The sequence below is a fragment of the Haemaphysalis longicornis genome, unplaced genomic scaffold, assembly GCF_048455015.1.
Source record: "Haemaphysalis longicornis isolate Haplotype H1 unplaced genomic scaffold, Haemaphysalis longicornis Haplotype H1 scaffold_6, whole genome shotgun sequence".
In the NCBI taxonomy this organism is placed as follows: Eukaryota; Metazoa; Arthropoda; class Arachnida; order Ixodida; family Ixodidae; genus Haemaphysalis; species Haemaphysalis longicornis.
Window position 1 is genome coordinate 75,615,689 of NW_027526407.1, and position 19,750 is coordinate 75,635,438.

Below are 19,750 nucleotides of genomic sequence, written 5' to 3' on the forward strand. Positions count from 1 at the left end.
CCCAGATGGCATCAGCTTAGGACCTGTTGCGCGCAGCTTCCTCGATCTCTGCGAAGAGCGTGTCTAATCCATTAGAACGCGATTTCTGCCTTCCCGTTACCAGTCGCACGTTTTGGTCGGAAGAGGCGCACGGCAGACCATTAGTGTCGTCTGCCCGTGTGTGTGTGTATAATAATCGCTCTCGCTTACTCCTCGGCAGACATTTTCGGCTCGACACGTGCCGGTGCTTAACGTCTTCTTCCTCTCCCGCCTTTTTCTTCTTATATTGATTTTATTAAGTTCCTTTACTTCCTCCTCGGGGCGGGCCTCCTCTTATTCGGTGGAATCCACACACCTCACCATTACCGATTTTCCGCGGCCACAGCGCCGCAGGTCTTGAAGATTAAACTAATAATGAGCTACACCGATCATACTTGAAGGATGTGAATCGTTTAAATATCCTCCTAACATCCACATGCAACCCGATCTTCCCCTCTCTGTCTCCTCCACCCGAGACACAAGCTGACTGCTAGTCTCGATGGAGATCAACCCCTTGCGGTTCCTCGGCCGTCCATTTTCGTTCATATCTCCAGTTCTCTTTCGGTTCTGCCGCGTCTGTCGCGCTAATCCCGCGAATTCAACGCTCCCTTTTACACGCGCGTCTTGTATGGCTGCTTCGTTTTCATTCTGGCCGCGCTGCCTGGTCATCCTTTCATTTCTGGGCGCCCGAACTGAATCAGCGGTGGAAGCAAGGGAGGGGAAGATTCAGCGCCAGAGATGAAGCGAATAAGCGAGCGGCAAGAGCCTCGCGAACAAAAAACCTAAAGCCCAAAGAAGTAAAGAAAAAGGGGGGCGAAGAAAAAAGAAGCCAGAAGGAAAAACGAGCCCGGAGGAGCAGAAACACTTTCTTCTCAATATGCGGCTCAGCGGGGCTGCGCCGTCTTCGCGACCCGCTAAACCGGTTTCCCGCGCCCGGACGAGTCCACTTCGAAGCGGGCGGGTGAGGCCGGCGGCGGGCGAGGGGGGGAACTCGGAACGAGTCAGCAGGCGAGAACAGGCTCTCGCGAGGAGGTACCGCGGCGGAAACCACTTTTCCCGTTCCCAGAAAGTGGTTCTCCGAAGCAAATACGAAGAAAGCGAAAGTTCTGAGCTCTCTCCTGTACTACCCTCCGCAACTACGCGGCGCCGTGGCAGTTTGAAGATAAATACAACCAGAGAAGCCCGGAGCCAAGTATGCTCTTTACACCCATCGCACGTTCCCTCCCACCCAGGCTTTAGACCCCCCCCCACACCCTTTTCTTCGGCGTCCATTTTTCTCTTTCTACTTTGGTGTCACGAGGCTCGCGAGAAGAGATTCTGCTACAGGCGGGGGGAAAAATTGCGCGCCAGTTTCGGTTCTGGTTTGGCGTGTCTGCGTTGTGTGCTTCCCACCACCCCTCGACGAGCTCCCCGCTTGCATTCAAAATTTCGGAAACCTTCCTCGCTTCTTCTCGGGTGCTTACCATCTCCTCCGAACAATAAACACCCGAGTACGGTTTGGCATCCTTTCTCGGCCGTCGTCTTTCGGTTTCGACGGCTAACCTTCCTCGCATGTTCAAGGAAGGGGAAGGCACAACAGAGAAGTTACAATCCGGGAAACGGGTGGGTGGACAGGACTTCGCGAAACGTTGCTGAGGGTAATCGCATTCGTTCACAGAGCTTTTCCGCTTTGGCCCTTCCAGAAAGATTCCTACCTCCAGAAAGATTCGCGCCCTAAGTACATCCACTGGTCGCCTTGGCTTGTTTGAGCTTGTAGACAAGCCGAGACGACAGCCTTGTGCATTCCTGTGCCCTGTGCAACCACACCGGGTCGTTTTACCCTCGGTAAGATTTACTTATGATTTTATCAGCATGACTCGGCTTAAACAGCAATTGCCATCACTGTGCTTGCTCGGCTCAATCATAAGGCAGTGTACATTTCACAGCTTAAATCCGGCTTCGCAATGTCTTGGTATGTATCAAGTGTCCTAGGTATACTGCTAAGCGATGAGACAGGAATTAACAAAAACATTTATATAAACGAACCTCCTCACATAACTACTAGACGAGATAACCCAAGAAAAATTAGACCGTATCAGTGCCGCATTGATGTCTTTAAATGCTCATTTTTTCCTAAAACGATTGAAGATTGGAATGCTCTACCCAGTGAAGTAGTTGCCGCATCTGATTTTCACACTGCCATCGATGATTTTGTGATGTAACATGTAACAGTTGTTTATTATGCTCCGCCATTGTATTTCTAAGTGATGTTGCCCTTTTGTGTATTGCCCCTTTCTGTGATTGCTTTATGCATCAAGATTGTAACCCCCCTACAATAATGCCATATCGGCGCTGTAGGTATATGTAATAAATAAATAAATAATAAATTACGAAATAAGGTTTCTCCACCTGAAATTAGGGGCGTAGCCAGTGGGGGTGTTTCGGTGTCAGAACGCCCCCCGAAATTTTGTAAGCGCTGCATTCCCATTTTTGATGCCGTCGGCCTTTAAGCGGGAAAATATTAGATATTACAATGAAGGAAGAAAACTAATCTTATGATTAGGGTAACGTTTGCGCGCAAAGGATCTCTTCATTGTTCACTCCCCGAAATATATTTCTGGCTACGCCAGTGCCTAAAAGAGTGCTACAGCCACTCACCGTTTCTGCGTTAAACCGCTCTACCAGTGGCGGGCAGTATAACACACTGCTGATTTGTTAATCACTTGAGCACGTCACGCTCAGCTCAGAAGAGAGTATGAGCACAATCAGGACCGCAGCTTTTCGATGCTATCGATCTAAACTGAATCCTGAAAGTATACCTGATCGAAATGATTGTCTTTCATTTTAGTCTAAGCAGTGCAAAGAAGAAAAAAATGACGGTGCGCACCAAAGCAGACGTGATAAGCTTTATTGCTTTGATCATCATCCCTGCACGATGAAGACCTCTTCCAAATATTTCCAGCCGCTTCTGTCGCGAGTTCGCAAAGTCCGTTCTTTATCCCTGGACTGTTATTTCATCCCCACTTAGTTCAACTGTCATTTCGCGGTAGAAACGTTGAAATATTTAGGTGACACACAACGCCTAACAACAAAACACTTTGCAGAAGAATGCAAGCTGCTTCGCGCGTGCCACGCAGCACTCGTCACGTCATCTTACATCCTGTTATGTGACAAAAAGCTCTAGTGGCGCCTACTCTACTGTATCTTTGCGTGCAGTTTTAATTAGTGAGAATCCTTTTGTTCCCAGCTTGTTCCCAAAGCGACTCGCTGCGCCGGTTTGCCACTGGATAAAGGAGGAAAGTACATGGGATGTCTTGGGCCGGGTTCACCAAAGCCGACTGGCCAAGGCTAGCCAAGCCCGCCACGTTTGAGGACTCGGTGTTGAAAGGGGCAGGGAAAAATACAATGTTCCACATTAGCGTAGGGCTCGGCACATTTGGGGCACGCGGAGGAGTGTCGGATACAGAAAGAAAAGGACGGGGAGGCGTAGGGAGGGTATTTAAGTGCACGCCTCGAAGAATGCGTAGTTGCGTGGTTGTTAGATATTTGTCCCTCCAAGTTACCACTGCGTGTAATACCATCTGGGACCACGACACCACTGTCATTCAGGTGTTTCGCCCCTGCATCAGCATTGGACACAGTTCTGCATCTTGCGGAACGCCTGCGGATGCGGTGTCGCCGAGCGAGTACAACTCCCCCTCGCGGAAGAAAGAGGCGAGGAATGGACGCCCTCGTCTGCCCGTCGTAATCGCCACATTGTACGCGCGGCGTCGTTGTCGACGGAAGAGGAAGGCACTGGCAATTTGGCTGTTTTGTGACCTCCTCGCCCCTCACCGCGTCTCCGAATGGAGTCTCAAAGGGATGGTGCCAGGAAGCGCCCGGCAGCTCGTTGCCGGCTACGAGGAAAAAAAGATAGGAACGCCGAGCGTGTCCTTGGCTTTCGGCGGACATCCTGCATTCGACGGCCGCTTCGGCTTCTGCCGCCGTGGCGTGTGTTTTGTTGGGCTTAGCTCTTTTTCTTGCTTGCTTGAGTGCGGCGTCGACCACGTTGTCGTCTCGGCGGCGCTTTAACTTTCCCCCGAGTCGCAAGGCTGAGGAGGGGCTGACGAGAAAGAGGGTCCGGCCTCATTAAGCCAGTCAGCAGACATCACCTGCTCCCGTGCGCGTAAAAGACGTCTCTTGGATTGTCGGCTTTTCTGCTCGGTTCTCTGTGTCAGATGAAGAAATGATAGCTGAGCTTCCCTGGAGCTAAGCTGTGCGAGAAAATGAGAAAACAAGAGAGTGAACGAGCAAGCAAGCAAGGAAGCCAGCATTATTAGAGGCAGGGAAGCCTTTCTTGGTAGGAAGTTGCTTTTTTTTTTTTTCTGACGCCTGGTGACCCGTTGACATCTGTCTATTAACCGATCTGCCGCGTATAATTTCTTGGTATGTGAGATAGGTGGGTACGATTCTGAGATTTTTTACACTAGATGAACCTGTACGTTTATTGAGCAAGAGCTTGTATTTTTTGCATTTTTGCAAACCATGATTTTGTTTTCATGCTTCTTTCGTCTCCTGGACTTCGATAACGGGATGAAGCGAGGGTGTAAAATTTCTAAATCTCGTTTTTTTCACTTAAGGGAGTTGTGACCAAGTGGTTACTATTGGTTATATGGGCGGTTATGAGTTTGATCACTAGTGCTGACAAGCGCGTTTTATTTTTGAGTCAGCGCTGGAGGTGTCTACGCTCGCATGAACAGAAATTCGGAAGTGACTTGGGTACTGCTAAATGCATTTCGTGCCTAAAAGTGGTTATTGGGTCAAATTTCTCACTTCGTATTTGTTTGATATTACTAGCGCTAACATTCATTTATCTCGAAAATTATATAATACAAAGCAAACGTGGTATTTTTGCATCTGGGAATTCAAACATCTACATGCGGATTCTTGTTTACCTGGTCAACGTGCAGGCTAAGTGAAATAAACTGTGTTTAAGTTATAATGACAATTTCGTAACCCAGACTGTGAAATATCCTGTAGTATTAAAAATGCACATAGCTCCTTAGATCATTTTTTTATCTGAGCGGCGATTAGCTTTTTTTATGGACATATTGCTTTTCTCATTGGCTTGTACTTGCATGATGCCGTTTGCCATTTCACTTGACTTTCTGCGACCTGTTAATATGCACGCGTTGCAGCCACTACTGGCGTTAAATCTCTCACGAAGCTTCGGATCACCTGCGGTGGCATTTTTGCCTCGCGGTAATTATTCCGCTACATTAATAACCTTGTGTGCTCTCGCCAGGAGTTCCACGCAACTGCCGCTTTAATTTTCCTCATAAATTGTACTGTTCTTGCAGGGTCATCCGGGTCACGGTGAAGACACTGCTTGAACAGCTTTCTCAAAGCCAGTAGTTTCTCTCCAGACTCGCCGATTGGAGTCTATTTTTAAGCTTTCATCATTTATGCTTTCATTGACTAGTACCTCGGTACACTCAATAAATATCATATTGGAACAAGCACGTGATAAATATACTACAAGACACTCGAAAGTCCTTCTAAATCGCCTTCCTGGCTCGGCACGTAAGACTCCTTTGCACGGACAACGCCAATTGAGGCTATTGAGACGTTTGTAGCGTAGCCACAGCCGTAGCTGCCATATTCACTCCAACGACGCCAGTCTTCTCATAAAACGCATAACAAACATAAAACACAAAACATAACATAAACACAAAACATAACACAAAAACACAAAATATAACCACAACAAAAACAAGACCATAAAACACAGACACAAGAGCCTATGTGTCTATCCTTTCCTCAGTTCGTGTGTGTTTGTGCACTGTTTCACGAGATGAATTCACGCCAACTCGCCCAATCCGCTATGATATAAGCTTTAGTAACGCTTGGTGGAGGGCTAGTTGGTCGAACATCGTTTGGTGGAATTGCGCTGGCTATAACACAAGACGGACTAAAAACGGACACATACACGCGACGTAAATACTGCGCACTGACAACTGTTTAATAAAATCGGAGGGACAACACATACATACAAGAAAAGCAAAGGAAAAAATTCACGCATCTCCACGAAGTGAATCATGGCGAGTGGGCGAAGCACTGGGGGTCGTTCTTACCGTACACCACCCGTGAGAGTGCTTACTGCTGCTAAAACGGTTTACAATCCAATCTAATTCAATTTAATCCATTCCGATCCATTCCAATCCAACCCAATTGAATACAATCCAATCCTCCTCGCGCATGCGGAGCACGGCTCTCCAGGTGCTCTCTCTCTCTCTCTAACCTTTTATGAACCTTTTATTTTCTTCTTGTTAACCTTTTGTTGGATAATTGGATTTTGGGAGATTAATGGGAGAGGCCTTTGCCCTGCAGTAGGCGCAGATGGGCTGCTGATGATGATGATGAACTTTTTGTGAACCTTTTGTTCACAGATGTTTCAATTTACACGGTGCTGTCTCTCTCTCTCTCTCTCTCTCTCTCTCTCTCTCTCTCTCTCTAACCTTTTGTGAAACTTTCATTTTGTTCTTGTTAACCCTTTGTGAACCTATTGTTCGCATATGTTTCGATTTACACGGTGCTGTGCCGTGAGCACGGACGCCGGACAAGCCGCGGCCTTAAGGTGCTTCGTCCCTAAAATAATGTAAGAACGAGATGCCAAAGAAGGGAGAGGAAAAGGCGACAATTGGCGATTCACAACGGAGATTCACAATGCGATTCACGAGGCGATTGACAACGATTGCTCGAAAAATTGCATTTCACCGCTGCGACAACATCCTTACCACAACAAACTGGCACGCCGGTGGAAACCGCCACTTCCACAAGCACCGACCTATCTCCGCAATGGCACTCCACGTCCAAGGATAGAAGAGCTAATACCCCTGACACACGGGCGCCTAAAAGGCCTTTGCAGAGAAGGACTGCTACCGAAACGGCGTTTGCCTCGATGACACACGACAAAGGAGAATCTCCTTCACCGCAGCGGGCATTTCCCGTAAGGGGTGTTCGCCTATCTCCTTTCCCGAACGAAAAGGAGCAGCGAGCGGCGCAGCCTCGTAAGCAGGCACTTGCAAATCTCAAGCTTCTCAGAACTTAGTGCGACCAAATGCAATTTCATAATACTTTCATAAATTTTTAAAACTGCAATGAAATTAAATTGCACTAAACAAGCCCAATCGTAATGTATTTTTGTAAACATATGCCCACTGTTGCCAGATTAGGCACAGAACATAGGCTAAAAAAGCACTCCATCGTTGCTGTTTAATACATATATGAGAAATTACCCATTTATTTTTCTAAACAACAATAAAACGCACGGTTCGTCTCTAAAATAATGAAGATGACCTATTAGCCGCACTTTATTTTCGTTATTGTGCATGCTTTCTCCACAGAACTGCTAGCGCCACTTTAATGGTGTGTCAGTTACGGCAACTACATAAAGGAGATCGGGGGTTGCTGTGTGTCAGTAGCGCCACTCCTTTCCACAAGATGTCTTTTGGCGTGGCAAAAGGGGTTTAGTTTAAAGGAGATCTAGCGTTGCCGTGTGTCACAGGTATTAGAAGAGCCGAGATCTTCTTTGCCCACCTCTATCGCACAGCGCGGAGGGCAGCGACTACTTGGCCTTGAAAGGGACCGCGACAGCGAGCGGGGAGGGAAAAAGAAGCGAAAAGGGACGCTCGAAGACACGCTAGGAGAGGAGCGAGCGTGCATTTTCCTGCCAGCGGTGGCCAGGGTCCGACGGCCGCCGTTCCGCCGCAACTCGGTCGACCAGCCAGCCAGCCAGCCAGCCGGTCGGTCGCTTCTCCTCTTATTTTCTTCATCTTCTTCTTCCCAGTGCGTTTCTTCTGCGCATATCCACGTGGAACCGCTTCTTTTCTCCCCGCGCGAGGCGGCGATCCGCTCCGTCGCTCTTACCGCTACTTGGCCAGTGGGCTTCGCGGGAGGACCATCTTCTCTGGGCCGACTTTCGCGCCGGCTGGCTAAGATTCCCGCTCGCCGACCTTCGCCCTGTCATGGACAAAGGCCCCGTGGAATTCAACGCCCCTTTCCTTTTTTGTTCCCCCTGTTTTCTTTCTTCTCCGCCTTTCCTTGTGTCTCGTTTCTTCCTTTTTTGTTTCCTCCGTGAGAAAAACCGTATCGCACGCTACCCTTGTTCTTGGCCCGGCTGTCGTGAAATCCTGGAAGTGCCGCGACCGATGCGGTTTGGTGCGTGTCGGAATGATTGGAGTCGTTCTAGGTGCTACTCTGAATGCGTGGTGCCGACGTCCTGTGCCATCTGTTGTAAGAGTGACAATGCCGTGGATTTCTGAAGGGGATAACGGTATTTCCCTACATTTCTTCAATTTCCCGTGAATGAACGCGATAATTTAATACTGTTAATTTTCTGTCGTGACAATGCATACTGATTATTTGTTTATTTATTAATTTAAAAAATACTTTGCAGACACAGCAGTACATTGAGTGAGAGGGACTTACAGATGAAATTGTAACAAAATTGCGACACAAAATATACACGACAATTGAACATTATATGTTCTTGGGGAGTCAAGCAAGATGTGCAGTGCGAAAAAAAAAAACAGACATCATCACTGCAAGCGTAGCACTATAATTTATACAAGAGACACAAACTTACAAGTCACAGCCTACAGATACAGTAAAGACAGAAGACTAGAAACAACAGTAGTAGTAGTAGAAGTAGTAGTGGTGGTGGTGGTGGTGGTACTGCAGTAGTAGTAGTAGTAGTATAGTAGTGGTGGTGGTGGTGGTAGTAGTAGTAGTAGTAGTAGTAGTAGTAGTAGTAGTAGTAGTAGTAGTAGTAGTAGTAGTGGTAGCAATAGTAGCAGCAGTAGCGCTTTCAATATGAAACACGAGCATCAGTGGTTCAAGTAGGCGGAAATGGGTGATTAGGAACGGGAATGGGAATCGATACAGGCCAAACAATATAAGCAGCTACCGAGAGAGTCCTCTTTGGGCGCCATGACTCGTCTTTTTTAACCTATTTCAACAGAAAGAGAATATGTAGCACAACTATACGCATAAATGTACTTAAAGCGCAGCTTGCTTAGGCACTACGCTGGTGCTGTAGGTACAGCATTTGTCAAAATTATCTAGTCCAAGCCGCCCACGCCGCAAAAAAAAAAAAAAAAAATTCAATGTACAAGCTTACGTTCCGAGCTAGGCTGAAACTAAACTACCAGAAAATACTTTTCTTTGTGTTCGCGCATAGGCTTAGGATTGGCCTAGAAAATTTTGGCGAAGTGTGTACCTTGCTTATTCATACAGGCGATACGACACTTGCAAACTATTATCCTAAACAGCCAGTGTGTGTGTATATGAACCTCATATGCCCGTTTCCAATTGATGAACATTTCAGTGGCACAATTAACCTGAGTGTTTAACGCGGCTCGGTCATCGGTACCTAAGCGGAAAAAGGAGAAACGGAACCGACACGATTCAGTTACAATGTATGTTATCGTTGTTATCGCCCCAAACGTAAGTAGGAAGTTATTTGTACCAATATTTTGCACTCTGAAGTTGCCTCACAAAAATCACGAACGTAGACCCACCTGAAAATTTTCTTCCCTCTCAAGTATATTTCGTGGTGCAGAATTTAGCAGCCCGAACGTATAAGGAACTCATTGGAACGGTTTTATAAAATATTTTGAGAAGACGCCTGAAGCGTATACGTCTCATCACTTAAATATATGTACTTCGAATTGATTAGTTAATAATCGCCAGCATTTTTAAGATCAAAAATATGAATTCGACCTACAACTTATACGTCCCATCACTTGGATACGCGTTTTGAGTTGATTAGTCATCAACAGGCACCATTTTCAAGACCAGTAGAGTCAAAACACGTCTGCGCACGTATTTATATGTGTATTTTGCATGGATGACCACCGTCAACGCTCAAGAAAAGACCATTTGCGGACACCTTAACAGTAAATTCTGTGTCAGCACTATGTGGTCCACTAAAAAGCTTCGCTGGTCCTCCAGCTTCAAAGAGCAAAATATCTCAACATTTTTAGGGGCGGAGCACGTTGGGGGCTCGAGCTGTCGGTGTCTCCTGTCGTATCATGTAGACACGGTACTAAAACACCGGAACACTCGTTTTCGAAAAACTCGCGCTACTTTAGCATACTTCTTAGCATGCTATGATGGGTGACCCGAAGCCAAGTTACGGCAAGGCTGTCTCTCATTTAATTGCTTAAATCCAGTTCAACGCAAGAGATGGCGCCACCGCCTTAGCAAGTGCGCGATAGCTCCTCCCACCCACGGCGCTGCTCCGGCGCCTAATCAGCGCGCGCCGTGTGGCAAGAGGTAGACCTACAATATTTGAATACACTTATACACTGCATGCTTCACCCCTCCCCAGGTTTCAAGTTAGTGGAGATGACCCGGTATATATTTTTGCTTCTTTCACAACCCGCGGTTTTCAATTCTCAATAAATTCAACAAAATATTCTCTACCCCTCCACAAAACTTTGCCCGAAACCCTTCTGTACCCCCAGTGGGCTTACCGGATCTCTTTCTCTCTGGTCAACTCGTGCCAGGGCTGCAGCCAAGGCCCAGGGGCACCTGGACAGGGACCAACTTACCCTATTGAGTGGCGGTTCAACAAACACCATTTGCTCTATTCAATGTTTATTACCTATCTCTCTCTCTCTCTCTCAAACTGAATTAAGCAACTTATTGGCTCATCATCATCATCATCAGCAGCAGCAGCAGCAGTTATTCATGCCCACTGTGGGACAAAGGCTTCTCCCATAGACTCCCAACCACCGCCACCTTGCGATGTCCGAATCTACTCTTTGCCACCGAAGCTTCTTTTTCACGTCATTCCCTTCTGCAGGAGATCAGATCACACAGGCATCCTGCGATACCGTCCGTTATTCAGAAAGATCTGCATGGCTGCGAGTCGTTGCCCCAGGGAAACATAAATCTTGCCTAAGTATGGCTGCCCTCAACGACATCCAAGAGATCATTGTGCGCTCTCAAGCTGGCCAGGTGAAGGCACGTACACTCCCACTATTTCCTTCTCGTGCTCGTACATATCCTGCCAGTTCACATTGTTCCTACCTCACAACAAACTTCCGCCGGCCTAGTGAAGATTACGCTTTTATCGCCTTATTTTTTGTACCTCAAACCGAACACCGCATCTCTCGCCCCAATCCGCAGCGCTTCTCCCGAGTAGTTAAAGGCCTGCTGACCAACTCCCACCAGGCTTACCCGATCTCTTTCTCTCTGGTCAACCCGTGCCAGGGCTGCAGCCAAGGCCCAAGGGCACCTGGACAGAGACCAACGTACCCTACTGAGTGGCGGCTCAACAATCACCATTTGCTCTATTAAATGTTTATTACCTATCTCTCTCACTCCAACCGAATGCAGCAACGTACTAGCCCATCATCATAACCACCATGATCAAGCCGCAACTATTCATGTCCACTGTGGGACAAAGGCTTCTCCCATAGACTACCAACCACCGCCAACTTGCAATGCCCGATTCCACTCTTTGCCACCGAAGCTTCTTTTTCACGTCATTCCTTTACTTATTGTCACTTCGAAGTTAACACTTCAGATCTTCCCAGCATCCCCAGGTCTGGACGGCTGCTTCATCCAGTCAAGAACATCTCAAATACCTGTGAGATGTGTACAACAATAATAGGAACTTGATAGTTTGACGGAAGTGCGTCTGGTCGGGAGACATGTTGAAGCAAAAACGGACCCACTGACCAAAAGAAACTGTTAAAAACAAAAAAAAAACAAGGCGTTTCGGCTTCGCTACGGAAGCCTCGTTCACAAGCGTTGTTCACAGATTGTGAACAAGGCTTTCAGCGAAGCCGAAACGTCTTGTTTGTTGTTATTCAAAGTTTTTAAGGTTTTTAACAGTTTTTTTTTTAATCAGTGTGTCCGTTTTTACTTCAACAATGATAGGAAGAATCCCCGGGACGCAAAAAGCCCTCCCTCGCCGGAAGAAAGTCTGGCCCTCTGGTCTAGTATTCGGTTGAAGTCTCCCCATGAGCCTACGACTAAACTTGCTTTTAGCCCCAGTTACCTGTTACAGAATGCAACGGCGGGGTACATGCCTCTCATCAGAAGGAAGTACTATCCTTCCATTTACTAAAGGCAGCATAGCGCAGGAAAAAGGCAGGCGGGGTGGGGGAACAAGGTAATCTAAAGCTGGCACACCTAAAAAAAAAAGTTAAACCAAAGGGGAAAAAAACTGCGAAATGGGGTGGAGTAGGTTGGCACCCCAGTGTCAGTTTGGCGGCTTGAAACAGAGCGGGAAGCGGGTAAAAAAGCGAACTGGTCTGGTCGCTGTGCACTGGCAAAGTGCGACGTTCTACATCGGCTATTTACTTCTTTTTCCTCCCTCCTTTTTTTTCCAGGGAATATTATCGCCTGCTCGCTACCGCGCGAGCAGACGACTTTCCAGGCTGACAACGGCGACGACAAGCCGAGAGCCACTTGTCGTCTGCGCCGTGCTTTTTTTCTCTCTCTCAGCCGCAGTTTCGAATCTGGGTCAGTGTCACACACGGCTGCTGCAAAAGTGGTGTTGCCCCCACGTCGGTCCTACCACCTTCCTCTCCGCTCCGCCTTCTTTATTTTTACCCCTTTTCTTTCTTTTTACTTGGTTGTCCTTCCTTCTTTTCCTGCGCATCTCGGACTTCCCATCTTCTGGCCGCCACGTCATTGCTTTCGAGGCACACCCCTCGCGTTTCGAACCTGCTCTCGCCTCATTACTAGGACATTTTTCTTTCCTGGTTTTGCTTTTTCCCGCAAAAAAGAGAGACAAACACGCCCTTCTGATGCGTGAGAGAGCAACGCAAACAGGGGAAAACAGAAAACGAAGTGATTCGAAAGAAGAATCAATGAAGAGGAGAGGCGATAGGGGGGCGCCCTGTCAGACAACACGCAGCGGGAGGTTCAGTCGATCGTCGCCGAAATAAAGACGTACTACTACAAAAGGCGATCGCAAAACGAACACACAATTGGTCCGCCGGTTGCCTACTCGAGGGCACACCACACACACAAGAGCAGACGCCAGGGCATGCAGCAGAACAAGCACAGCAGAGGCGAGGGGGGTGAAAGCTGCTTCTCTAGCGCACGCGCGGGCCCCAACTCTCGTCGTCGTCGAAGTAGCTGCGAGCCTAGCCAGCCAGAAAGCCGCGGCGGCCTCCTCCGAAATGGGGTAAGCAGACCGCCCGCGATTACCATTGGGGCCAACGACCCTTTACCGCAGTGGATGCCGCCCGGCGGCGGCGGGCTTCGGCCGTACTGGCCTGGCAACCTGTGGCTGGCTGCACGCAACCAGCGCGCGCCGGCGGCGTGCATTTGGGCACGCGCTCTCTTCGCGATCGCTGCTGCTGCTGCCTCGCGGAGACGCCGGTCGCAAGCGCTGATTAATGCCTGGGTCACGCGTGGCGCTCTGGGCTCCAGGAACGCGTCGGGGAATCGCCCAGTGTGCAGCCGCGGCGGCTTGAGAGCGGGCCCAGCTAAAGCCAAGTCTTGTGCGTATTTATAATCAATTTCATAAGCCGCGTGCTGCGCGTGAATGCTACACGTGACATTCTACAGTGGCTGGCTGAAGAAAAGAGAATAGCGGCGTTGGGTCCTTGCGGTACCACCTGCCCAGCTGGAAGTCCTGGGCCACCACTCGTGACAACCCTGAACATGTTCATGTACAGGTTTGTCACAGGGTTCAGAGATGACGATGATGATGGTGGTATCAGCTACGTCGAGCGAGCGGAAATGAGTGAATTAATTTATTGGATTGAAACTTGCAAGGAAAGTCCACCGGCGGAAGTAATTTGTCCCACCTAGCAGGACAAGTTCATCGCTTATATGAATTTTCCCACCACCAGAACAGTGCGACTATTGCTCACAAATCTGCCCTACAATGAACATCTTTCAATCCTGGAAAATGATGCCCTGCAACTGCTCTTGAACCATGACGGAAAGAAACTATCGGTCTCATTCTGCGCATTAGGATATGACTTGCATTATATGGTTAACAGCAGGGCAAAAAGGAGCCCCGGGCTTCCAGAATGTGCTTTGTGCCTGTTCTCACCTTGTGGTGGTTTTCGCCCTGCAGTGCCGTGATCCTGAGCCAAATTGTCAAGACTGCTGCATCGGAGGAGGAAGAATCACGTGGGCGCCAGCTCTGACACCAAACACGCAACGTTCTTACTGAACTGCCCGACGGAGGTGCTTCGCCAGTTCATAATTAACAGTTACGAGAGATAGAATAAACATTTATTGATGAGCGTACGTGCTGGTGGCAGGGCTCTCGCCCAGTGGAGGGCATCCGCTGCTACTTGACGCCCAGGCCCTCTTTACCAATTATTTTTGGTGTCCAAGATCCAGAGCGACCAGGCGAACCATCCCGGCACCCATACCTGGCGGTACAGGGTTCCGGGCGTGGGACAGAAATTGCAAAGGGATGGATACTGAGTGGGGTAGATAGAATGGAGGAGGGTGCTGTTGAGGATGGAAATTTGTCTGCAATCGCCAAAGAGTGCTGGCTTCTTGTCTTGTTAAACGAGGATCAGATGGTGAGAAATTTCGTTCTGCCAAGCCTACAGTGTGACAGGACGTCTGAATACCGGAGTTGGGCACGTGCACCAACTTGCCCTACGTACATGTATGCAAGGATAAACGAGAACTGAGAAAAGGGGCAAATAGCCACGGCGCTGACTCGCAAGTGAATTTTAATGAAGGGGAACAGCCGTACTTATACTTGTACGTCAGAGAAGACATAAGCGAAAGATGGAAAAAAATCCCGGGCCATCTTCACTAACGTGGAACCTGTGGAGGGGCGAAGCATGCAGTTCATAAATGTTTTCATAGCGCCTTGGCGTTTCTGCCAACGGAGATGAAACCGTTGGGGGGGTATAGGTATACAGCTTTGCAATAAAAGTATGTTGTCTTTGAAGCACGACGCTCTCTAGCGCGAGGCGTAAATTAGCTCAGCGGTGTTTTAGTACCGTGACTACATGAAACCACGATTACGACGACGACAGGAGACGCCAATAGCCCCAGCCCCTAAGGGGCTTCGCCCTAACATAAAACTAGATGAAAGAGACTTCTACGTTAGAACAGGAGGAGGAGGAGGAATGCCTTTAATAAATGACGAGAAGTCAGCCTGGCAGCGAGCTTGGCTTGCTACTCCACATGAACATGAGATGTGCGAAAGTGAAGGGAAACGAAGACACAAAAATTCCTACAGACACTACAAAAGCAAATAAGCACACAAGCTGACAAATGCAGGATCACGCACACGGCGCACAAACAGAAGTGAAGTTAAGGCACATATTCACAGAGTTTCGTTCAGGCCGGAGTCACGGAGAAATGACACCAAAGCCCGTGTACTCCGTGTTGCCGCGGCAGTTGAGTGCCAAGGACCAATGGCGTCACAAAGCTTCAATGGTGTATCAGCACGCAGTCCCAAAGTTGTCTTCCAGGTTATCCGCGGGGTGTCATAACGTTAGAACAGACACACAAGGCAGTAATGTGCATTCCAGATACGCAAGTTTTCTTTTAGGCAGTGCAACAGAAGGGCAAGAAATGCAGTTGTCAAGCTGCTCGGCAATGGCATGAGCCTCAGTAATCTCGCGCGTAACGTAATCACGGTGCTTGGCTACGATACGGGGTGTTCTTGAAACCCGGTACGCAGCCACATAATTAACAATTTTGGGCCGTGATCTCACACGGGCAGGCGATACCCCAACGTAAAACGCGTTGTTAGCTCAAATATCAATGGGTAATTTTTAATTGACCGTGATTCTAGTTTGTTCCTATTTTCAATTCGCATTTTTTCTCGCCCACGTTCTTTGAAAGTGGCTGTGCCCAGTTTTCATAAACCCACCGTTCCCACACTGTCGCGAGCTAAATCGATTATTTGTGGTCCTTAATTACTCCTTCCGGCAGCACTTGAGTGGTTTAATTACGTCCTAATACACAAAAAAGTAATAACTTCAGGCCTCGGCACGGATAAAAAGGGTATTTATTTATCCTTGGAACCCCCAGAAAGGGCACTCCTTGGCAGCCGTGTCAAGACGGTAATTAAAAACCTCCGCAAGGATTGCGCTCGACTAATTATCCGTAGACAAAAACAAACAAGGCCTCATCCCCGGCTCTTCCTTCTTGGAACAGGCAGCTTCCTGGCTCAACGCCGACCATAGTGCTTCTCCGGTTGCGCCACGAGTACGACAGTGGGAGAGATTTATTTCTGAACATAAGAGCCAAGCAATGGCGGCCACTGCTATCCGGGCCGCGGGAGCGGCGGCTCTTCTTCGGAGGCGCGCGTTGTTGACGGTGTTCCCCGAAAGCGATGTCGTTGCCTGAAGCTTCTTCCTCTGGGAACGTTTACCCAGCGACTCCGCAATGACGTGTACTGCGCAGTCTGGAACGAGGCGTCCTGTGCTCGCGAACAATGGCGGAGATGTTTGGCGCCCTCACGGGCCCGATGAATAACAGCCGGCGTTTACACGCAGGGTTTGGCACCGCGCGGCGACGTACTCCGTCGGCCAATATACTTATATAGGCTTCGCTCCAATTCGTTCCCAGGATAGAAAGAGGTCGAAGGCTTCGTGAGCGAGAACGGGACTCCTGTAAACAAAAGCGACTCGGCACCCATTCCATCACCGCTTCGCAGAAATCAGTCGAATATATTCGACTGATAGGAACTCGCTTAAGGGACACTCACCTGATCACATTCCTATGGAGCTTACCTCTTCATGACCCACGGGCTTAAACAGCATCGTGAAATAATAAGAAAAGGTTTAAGAACCCATGCAAATGTTCCAAACGGCCTAGTTTACTTTTTTTTTGAAATATATGACTCCTTTAGTGACATAAAAAATAAAAGAAAAACACATTTTAGTTTATCCAGTTTTAAATAGATGGCACCAGCTGTCTAGCAAGCAAGAGTTTGATTTTTTTTTAATTTAGTACAGAAGTGACATATCTCTAAAATAAGCAGACCAGGCCGTTGTGAACATCGATATGCATTTGTAAAGCTTTTCTTACTGGTGCACGGCGTTTTTGTTTGAGTCCGTGGGTCATCTACGGCGCGCGTAAGTGCCGTAAAGAACTTGACAATGCGCTTCGAAGGGACCATGATGACCAAGTAGAAGTATGGTTCATTAAAAAGAGTGTTTTGCCTCATAGCAATGATGCTAATTTAATCGCGCACTTCAAACGAGATAATATATGCTGTATTACTGGATGTTAGGAAAGCTTTTGACAGCGTTTGCCACCCCCTTTCTCTCAATAAACTGTCATGGTCAGCCGTTTAGTGGTATGTGTCTGTGTCTAGCATTTCTTGAAAACTATTGAAGTGCCAGACGGCAATCTGGCTCAGTAGAAAATTTTCGGGGTGGCTTCACAACTATAATTTCTGGCGTTCCCCAGGGATCAATACTGATCTGTTTCTTATTTAACTTATACGTAAATAACTAATCTTATTATGTACGCGTTTCATTATATCAATACGCAGGTGACACCATTGTATCCGTGGCGCCTACTTACCGAGAAGCAATATTCACATTGCAAGATGCTGATCTGGAAGATTGGTTCTCGTCTAACCTTATTTCTGTCAACACTGCTAAAACTCACCGGATTTGTTTCCGTAAAGCACTCCGCAAAGTTTACCTCGATCCCTCTTTGTTTCTGCACAGCTCTCATTCCTCCCCTTGTACTTGCTCTTTTCTGCCATGTGCACCTTCCATTAAATATCTTGGTATGTTTTTTGATAGTGACTTATCCTGGAACACAGCGTACATTTGCCGAAAATTTCGGTCTGTTTCTTGTGTTTTGTACAGCATTAGATACTTTATACTCTTATCTGTTCGTGAAACTGTTTTAAAGCATATGCTTTAAAATACCACACACTTCGATACGGGGTCACAATGTATGTATTTGGTGTCATGCGCTGGATAAATAGGATTAATTCAATTCTCCCTTCTCTGTTAACTAGCATAAGATACAATTTAAATGTTGAGCATGAGAGTACCGTATTTACACGCGTAATGAAAGCAATTTTTTCCCAAAATTATGATGCAAATTTAGGGGTGCGTTCTTTACGCAAGGTAGATTCTTCGCGAAAAAAGTTTCAGCACAGAAAACTCAAGCAAGTTGCAGGTCAGAATTTTTACGATAGTTCTCATAAACATAACAAACATACTAGATACAAACATAACAAAAACACCATGGACCACCACTGGCCGCGTTGCAAAGTGACGCAGAATGCACTGTTTTTATGAATTACGGAACGCGCCGAAACGAGTTGGCTGCGAGGTGAGAACGGGTGACGAATAAGTGGCTGCTGCTGTCACAGTGCAGGACATCAAAGCAGACACTCTAAGAAAGCTTTCTCTAAAACACTCTAAGACATCTTTTTTGTCTTGTTAGTACATTATGTGCATTTAGTGAGAGTTTCAATGATGAACTCATGCTTGCCGATATCGCTAATATCGGCAAGTCTGCGGCAATAACGTAGCATGTCCCTTTGAAAGAGGAGGAAACATAGGTAAGCACGACCATCGTCAGCTGGACTTGGCACAGTTACGACATATGGCTGTGGCAAGTTCAGGGTGCGATCATTGCGCTTGGGAAATAAAGAAAAAGTCGTCTTTTGACGACGAACTTCAGGGGTGCGATCATAACGCGAGTGCGATCATTACGCGAGTAAATACGGTATATGAGTGTTCGAAGCTTTACGCTAATACTTTATTGCAGTGTAACTTTTCAGACATCTAAACTCTCGTTCTATATGTGCACTCTGTCTCTATCATATGCACTGTGTATTTTGTTGTATATTTCCTTTTCTCAAGTGCCTTGAAAGTTTCGCTGGCCGAGGGCCATAGCTTGCAACACTGTTTTTTTTTTGCTTTTTTTTCTTAATTTCTGTAAGTATTCTTGCTTTACTTTTTCTGTCATATCGAGGATTTTGTGTGTTGTGCCGTGCTGTTCTACGTTTCTTTTATTAATGTTTTGTATATGGTGTGCCAGCACCAAGGCCTTAGGGTTGTTCCTGGGCACCGAAAATAAAGGTTGATTGATTGATTGATTGATTGATTGATTGATTGATTGATTGATTGATTGATTGATTGATTGATTGATTGATTGATTAAGCAGTGCCGACGTCGTAGAGACGTCGGGCGCCGACCAAAGCTACCGCCGCAAGGAACATGATTCGGAGGTTGTAGTGGCGCCGACTGAAGTTCCGTTTGATCCCATCACCTGAATGATAACGTGCAGTTTACTCACTGATAACCATATCTTTAGCCGTGGCCTCTATATTGCGTCATTGCAGCGCGAAATTTGAAAGTTTCTCGCCATTTCTCCAGTTTTTGGGTTAAAAAGCGTCTTTCGCGACTGTAGTGGAGCTGACTGAGACGCCAAATGCTATTTCTTTTAAATTGAACGAGCTTGTGTTTTCTCTTCGTCGCCCCTTTGAACAGCGCGCAAACGAGCACGGAGCCACGTGCTCCTCCCACAGAGCGTAGAAGACGCGCACGTCGTCCTGGCAGCAAGCATGTGACGGCGCCATGCTGGCTGTTCCGGGTAACGAGCGAGCGACGGCTGCCTGCCTGCTCGGAAGATACCGAACACCCCGCGTGGCTCGTCTGCGCCGATGTCGTCGTCAGCAGCGCTGACAATGGGGGGCTGCTTGCTCCGTGTACATGTGAAGCGGCTGCTCAGACGTGTGCTTCGCTATTTCACCTTAGCGGTCGCTGACGTCTTCGAACGC

The 19,750-nt window shown here is 47.6% G+C and overlaps 1 long non-coding RNA gene across 2 annotated transcripts; it reads left to right on the forward strand.

Annotated features, from left to right (window-relative positions):
• Positions 1–971: 971 nt before the first annotated feature.
• LOC144143519 (uncharacterized) lies at positions 972–19,093 on the forward strand. Of its 2 annotated transcripts, none has more exons than XR_013317108.1 (3): positions 972–1,842; positions 14,090–14,202; positions 17,495–19,093. It is a non-coding gene; the product is annotated as an uncharacterized LOC144143519 (long non-coding RNA). The 2 variants fall into 2 exon arrangements; XR_013317109.1 differs by lacking the exon at positions 17,495–19,093 and having other exon boundaries at positions 972–1,620; positions 1,701–1,842; positions 14,090–15,104.
• Positions 19,094–19,750: the final 657 nt, after the last annotated feature.